The 7500-nt window shown below is 33.7% G+C and overlaps 1 protein-coding gene across 4 annotated transcripts in view; it reads right to left on the bottom strand.

The window, feature by feature from the left end:
* Window positions 1-5389: 5389 nt before the first annotated feature.
* LOC124429018 (protein bric-a-brac 1) overlaps window positions 5390-7500 on the bottom strand; it is a 69238-nt gene continuing 67127 nt past the window's right edge. For all 4 annotated transcript variants that reach the window (XM_046973713.1, XM_046973732.1, XM_046973704.1 and 1 more), the window contains exon 4: window positions 5390-7500. This exon is cut by the window's right edge and continues 1686 nt beyond it. The gene's annotated coding sequence lies outside the window, so the exon portion shown is untranslated.

Genomic DNA, 7500 nt, shown 5'->3' with positions numbered 1-7500 from the left:
TGCACGCTTTCCGACCACGAAAATAATCGAAATCGCGCGTTGGTCACAATCGCCTTGAATATATTATGCGCCGTGCACATTTGGGAGGTACGTTTACCGACTGCGATTTGAAAGACGACCGGGTGTCACGCGAGCTAACGTGACGCGAAGTCATACGCCGCGTCACCATTAATTGATTCTCGGAATTTGCCGCGAAAGAGAGAGAGAAAGAGAGAAAGAGAGAGAGAGAGAGAGAGAAGGAAAGAGAGAGGGAGAGAGAGAGAGAGAGAGAGAGAAATAGAGAGTTCGGAATGAACTTAAAACTAGGACCGTCGCGATTCGAATGACACGATACCCTTCAATCGATCCCACTTTTATCGACCTTACTCTCTCTCTCTCTCTCTCTCTCTCTCTCTCTCTCTCTCTCTCTCTTTCTTTTATATATATATATATATATGTATATATATATATCTCGAAGAAGCACGACGGCCCAACGTGAAATGAACGCCGACACGAAGAGAAACCCGTGTTTTCTCCCCGTTTCTTCCCCGTTTCTTCCCCCAACGGACAACTTTTACATACATATCTACATATATTGTATTCATGTATGTAACGTACGTATGTACGTACCTTTATCCCGGTCGAACACCTTGAGAAAGGATAATATATATGGTTGTGACCCGTACGGATCAACGGAGAGAGATATTACACGAATATAAAACTTTATTAGATATATTAGAAGAATTATATCACAATATCTTATGCTGTTGGACCCTCCCTCTATATGTCTTTATCTCCGAATTTAATCGGTGATTACAATGAGAGAGAGAGAGCTGTTTTCATGTTGAAAATCAAATGAAATTATACCTACTTAAAAGTCTGACTAGTCAACATCTAGTTAATTATCGGATATTGCAAAATATCACATTGAACGGACGTTGAGGTAACTCTCTCTTCTTCTTATTCTTATTCTTCATCTTTTTCCTATTCTTTTTCTTCTTCTTATTCTTCTTCTTATTCTTCTTCTTCTTCTTCTTCTTCTTCCTTCCTTAAGTCGTTGCGACGTATGTAACAACAACGTCGATTATTATTATTATTATTATTATTATTATTATTATTATTATTATTATTATTATTATTATTATTGTTATTATTATTATTATTATTATTATTATTATTATTATTATTATTATTATTATTATTTTGTTCATTTTCAATAATCGAGTGCCCTTTCCAAATGATAATCTATGTATATTGTATTTGGAGATTATAAGAATCCCTTCGAACTTTCTCTTCTAATTTCATTTCTAGTTTCTCTTTTCTCTTTTTTAATCATCGTTTCTACTTACTCGTTCTTTATCGACTCTTATCCCATTTTCTTCTCTATTCTATTTTCTCTGTCTCTTTGTTTCTCTCTCTCTCTCTCTCTCTCTCTCTCTCTCTCTCTCTCTCTTTCTTTCTCTCTCTCTCCTAATTCCGTCTTTTCCTCTACGGTGCTAGTTTACTCGTTAGTATATCTATTATCTCTTCTTTTTCTCCCTTCATCTTTGTATTTTACTTTATTTTATTTTTACTTTTTTACTTTTACTTCTATTTCTTTCTTTCTTCCTTCCTCATCCTCATCCTCCTTATCTTATTATTCCCGCTTTAAAAGATCCCCTTATAATAATATATCCGGTTTTCTCTCTCTCCCTCATTTTTCCCTTCTTCCTATTTTTTCTCCTCTCTCTTTCTCTCTCTCTCTCTCTCTCTCTCTCTTTCTCTCTCTCTCTCTCTCTCTCTCTTTCTCTTTTCTTTAAACAGAAAACCAAGAATCATTCTCCTGAGTCTACGATTACGAGTGCTTGCATTGTTGTATAAATAAGTTTTTCGATTGTCACGTAACGTATGTATGCATGTATGTATGTATGTATGTATGTATGTATGTATGTATGTACGTATCTAAATGACGCAATTAATTATCATATTATACGATGTGAGATACGAGGAACAAAATACTCTGTCCTTTGGTATGATTGCATGCATTGTATGCTTGTATGTATCCATGTATGTATGTATGTATGTGTGTATGTATGTATGTGTGTATGTATGTATGTATGCATGTATGTATATCGTCGCACGTTATTACACGTGTATGCCTAAGTAGAATAGCACTTTCATTCGTTTTCACTGGCACGGTCGACCTCTGGTCCATACTTGAGAGAACATCACAATCTCTTTATTATTATTCGAGAAGAATACACCCTTTCTCTCTCTCTTTCTCTCTCTCTCTCTCTCTATCTATCTCTCTCTTTCTATTTCACTATCTATCTCTCTCTATCTTTCTCTGTCTATCTATCTATCTATCTCTCTCTTACTTCTTGTATGAGTGTCGCGCAGGCACGCGCTCGCCATTCTAAATATTATCGAACTGACTGACATTGGCAACTCGGAATAATTAATGATATTATTGTACAATGAGAGAGTATTAACGGGGCGAGGGGGACGGGGAGGGACGGAGGGACGGAGGTGATAGTTAATAAACATTGAATAAGAGAAAAATTTCAATGAAAATTATAAACGATTATTATCATCATCGTCATTATCGCGTCATTATCATCATCAATATCATTGTCATCATCATCATCATCATCATCATCATCATCATCATCATCATCATCATCATGATTATCATTATTATTGTTATTACTACAAATCAATACGAATGATTTAGTTCGAATGAATTAAACGAATGAATTAAACTTCTTAATCGCCGAGCTTGCCTTTATTCTTATCTCTAGATAAAAATCATTCGTTTGTATTATATTTTTATTTTTATTTTATTCATTTCCTTCATCATCACTATCATCATCATCATCATCATCATCATCATCCTCTTCTTTTTCCGCCCCCCACTCATCTCTCTGCCCATACAATCCCCTATCTCCTCCAATCCTACCTCTATCTCTTCGATAAGATTTTATCAGTATGAAAAATTTGATGAAAAACAAAAACAAAAAAACAAAAAAAAACAAAAAAGACAAGAAGAGAGGAAATTTAGGTGTTTACATTAGCAGGGAAGAATACTCTTGAGAGATTCGCGCGATTCCTATGTTGATCTCGCCGTGGACACAAGTAGAAACGGAACGGCATTGGTCAGACATGGAAGGAGTCATCGCTACGAACGAAATACGGTCGGGCACCATGGAATCAGTTCGTTCTTATTCTTTTTTATACTTTTTTCCTTCTTCTTCTTATTTTATTTTATTTTATTTTATTTTTTTTTTTTTTTTCTTTTATTTCTCATTTCGTTCGTTCGTGTTTCTTTTCTCATTATTTTTTTTATTCTTCTTTTATTAACCCCCCCCCCCCCGACCACCACCACCACCATCATCCGCCCTTACCCTCCCCTCCCGCCCGAAAGTTCCCCTTCCATCCCTCAATTCCCTAATCCCAATCCCAACGGCCCCTTATTTCGTTTACAGATCATTAATATCACGATCGTTAATTAATATTTCGCATAGTCGTTCGTACTTTGGCTTAGCGAGTTCGATTATTATTACTTTTGTAGGATGCATCGAAAGTGGCGATATATACATACATATATGTATGTATATTTGACGAGAGGCGGGGGGGTGGGGGCAGAGTGAGGGGGCGGGAATGGGGTTTATAACGCGCAAAAGCAAAGCGTTGAGGGCGGGGAGGGAGGGATGGTAGGAAGGAAGGAGGGGAGAAACGAAAGAGAAACGTTTATATTTCTTTCTCTTCTTTCTTCCTTTTTTCTTTCTCTCTCTCTCTTTCTCTCTCCCCGTCATTAATAATAAATTCGATTTTATTTATATATATATATATATTTTTTTTTTTTTCGCGCCAAACCCCTCCCGCGTCTCGCCACAATGTTTGACTCGTTGACATTCGTTGGACACGTTTTTCTCTCCTTCATCATCATCATCATCATGATCATTATCATTATCATTATCATCTTCTTCTTCTTCTTCTTCTTTTAGTTATCTATCTATTTATCTGTCTATCTATCTATTTAACTATCTATCTATCTATCTAACTATCTAACTATCTATCTATCCATCCATCTATTTATCTATATCATTCGTCGCGACATATGCTAGGACGTTTCAATCGGCGACGAACAAAATAGAGAGAGAGGTCATATTATCGACGTAGAATAATAAAATGACACGTTGAACGAGACGAGTTAATATTACATATAATTAATTCTAAATTGGCTTATATCGCGATTATTTACCGAGCCGGTTTGGAGGGAAAAATGAAATCTTTCATCCTTCTACTTCTTCCTATCTTCCTCTTCTTCTTATTCTTCTTTTAGTTAGTTTCCTTCTCTCTCTCTCTCTCTCTCTCTCTCTCTCTCTCTCTCTCTCTCTCTCTTATTAGCTTTGTTCGTCGAATATTTTCATTAATAATCGTTTTATATCGAAGCATTTCTCTATTTCATTTCTCATATTTTTTCTTTTGCATTTTATCATTTTATCTTTCTTTTTTTTCCGTCTTGTTCTACTTCTTTTGGCACAGATAACAAATCTTATCTTTCATTCACTCTTTCTCTCTCTCTCTCTCTCTCTCTCTCTCGTATTAATATGATTTTAAAGATGATTACAGCTCGGTATTTAGCGATCATTTCTACTTATTTAGATACATAGCACCTTCGTTATTCGACTTCGTTTTGGAAATGCACAGAGACATCGAGTTAGCGAGTACATTATCAACATCATCGTCATCATCATCATCATCATCATCATCATCATCATCTTCGTCGTCGTTTATTAAATATAGTTGTTGTTGTTATTTTTTTGTTATCATCATCATCATCATCATCATCATCATTATCATCATCATCATTATCATTATCATTATTACAATAATTATTATTAAATATTAATTAGAATCTATGGGAGTAACTGTCTTTGTCGGGAGGCCCGTTTTCGTAAGGACCCTCGAAAAATATCGATTAGCGATAATATTCGAGAGATTAACACTTCGTTCATAATCCTTATCATCGTCATCGTCATCATTATCATCATTATCATCATTATAGTCATCAATCATCATCGATCATTATCATCATCATCATCATCATCATCATCATCATCATTATTATTATTATTATTATTGCCATCGTTTCGAGGAGAGATCAGTTTGTTTCGTTATCGCAAAAAAGAGAGAGAGAGAGAAAAAGTGATAGAAAGAGAGAGAGAGAGAGAGAGAGAGAGAGAGAGAGAAAGAAAGAAAGATAGCATACGATTTCGTTTGCTTTACTTTTTTTTCCTTTTTCTTTTTCTTCTTCTTCTTCTTTTTCTTTTTCTTCTTTCTCTTGTTTATTTGTATTTATTCGCTTATTCGTTTCTTTGTTTGTTCGTTCGTTTGTTCGTTCGTTTGTTCATTTCTTTTTTGTTTGTTTTTTCTTTTTTTTTCATTGCATTTAATTAATATGAGATAATTTATCCTTACGAAAACGGGCCGGTACCCTTGAGAATGAACCGGCACTCTCTTCATTCTTGTATAACACGCGATAACGCGCGTATCTCTCTCTCTCTCTCTCTCTCTCTCTCTCTCTTTTTGTGGGTGTGTATATCTGTTTTTCATCTTCATTTTTTATTATCATCTTCTTCTTCTTCTTCTTCTTCTTCTTCTTCTTCTTTCTCCTCGTTCGAATAATAACGCATAATGTAAGTATATACGAAAGGAAAAAAAAAACCAAGAAGTATGAAGGATCAATTAAAGCGTAGATCGTTGGAAGAATCGAATAGTTGAAAACGAACGATCAATCTAAATCCTTTTATTTTTTTCTTCCTCTTCTTCTTCTTCTTCTTCTTCTTTTTTCTTTTATCTTCTTATCCTTTTCTTTCATTTATCCTACTTCTTCTCTTCCTTCATCTTCTTCCACTTCTTCTTCCATTACTTTTTTTTCTTCTTCTTCTTTATTACTATACGCATTTAAAGGATTCGCAGAGTAAGGAGTTTTTGTAAAGGGAGGATGATTTAAGTAAAAGGGATTATTCTCGAAGGCACCGGCAATGCGTTTCCATGGAAGAAGATATTATCAAGTTTCATTTTATCTTTCGCTAAATGCGTCAACGATTAACACATAAGTGATATTCATTCATCCAGTCGATGTCAGACGAGTCTATTCGTTGTTGTTGCTGTTGCAGTTGTTGTTGTTGTTGTTGTTGCTGTTGTTGTTGTTATTGCTGATGTTGATGCTGTTGACATTATTTTCCCCTTTCTTTTCTTTTCTTTTCTTTTCTTTTTCTATCTATCCTTTTACCTCTTCCTCTTCTTCTTTTCTTTTTTCTTCCTTTCCTTCTTCTTCTTTTTTTTTCTTTTTTTTTTTCTAATGATCGTCGAGTTAGTAGTAAAAAATATGAACGAAAAAAAGAAAAGAACGACGAGGAACTTTCCTTGATCAGAGAAAAGTTCGTCCTTTGTATTCTTTCGTTTTGTTCTTCTTTCTTCTTCTTCTTCTTCTTCTTTTTATTTCAGGAGCGGGGGATTTTTTTTTTTTCTTATTTGGCACCTTTTTCCATCTTTTGTACGATATATCACGAGTGAATTAGAATATATATAAAAAAAAAAAAAAAGCAAAGAAAAAAAAACATTAGTACCATTAACCTCCTCAGGGATGACATTTTTCGAGATAACGACAACAAAAAATTATTTATTTCGATTCTTCTCTCCCTCTTTGTCTTTTTTTTTCCTTTTTCCTTTTTCTTTTTTTTCCCTTTTTGTCGACCTAACATTACCAAACATTATCTTTTATTTTCGTTGTCGTTTGGAGATTTTGGCGGATACTTTTATTTCTTTTATGTTTCTTTTTTTTTTTTTCTTTCTTTCTTTCTTTCTTTCTTTCTATCTATTTATCTATCTATCTATCTATCTATTTTCCAATGAAAATAGAAAATAATTTACGTATTAAACAATTATTAAATTAAACGATTAGTAAATAATCCTTGAATAGGTTAAAGAGTGTGAAGAGATAAGAATAAAAGAAAAGAAAAAACAAAAAGGAAAAATAAAATAAAATAAAATAAAATAAAATAAATCGGAGGCTAAGCGATTGAGCGACTTAATCGAGATTGCATAGATCTCGTTCAAATATATACATATATACGATAGACGAGATTAATTATTATAATATAAGTGTTATAAATAAATATATATACGTATAAATATGATATATATATATGTATATATATATATATATATATCATGCTTTTATGATGGAGTTCGAAGACTGAGAAAGACGACGAAATATAAAACAAGAGAAAACAAGAGATAACAAAAAAAAAAAAAGAAAGAAAAAGAAAGAGAAAGAGAAAAAATAACAATAAAAGAGGATTGAGAACGTTTATCGCGACTATCGCCCGTAAACTCGTTGCATTCATTATTATTCTTTGGTATCGAATCCTTATCACAAGATATAGTCTCATTTAGCTTATTGTAAAAATCAAATCTTCCCTTCCCCCATTTCCCCTTCCACTCCCCTCCCCCCATATTCCTTCCTTTTTT

This window comes from Vespa crabro, chromosome 1 (assembly GCF_910589235.1).
Source record: "Vespa crabro chromosome 1, iyVesCrab1.2, whole genome shotgun sequence".
NCBI classification, from domain to species: Eukaryota; Metazoa; Arthropoda; class Insecta; order Hymenoptera; family Vespidae; genus Vespa; species Vespa crabro.
This window is presented reverse-complemented; position numbering and strand designations above follow the sequence as displayed.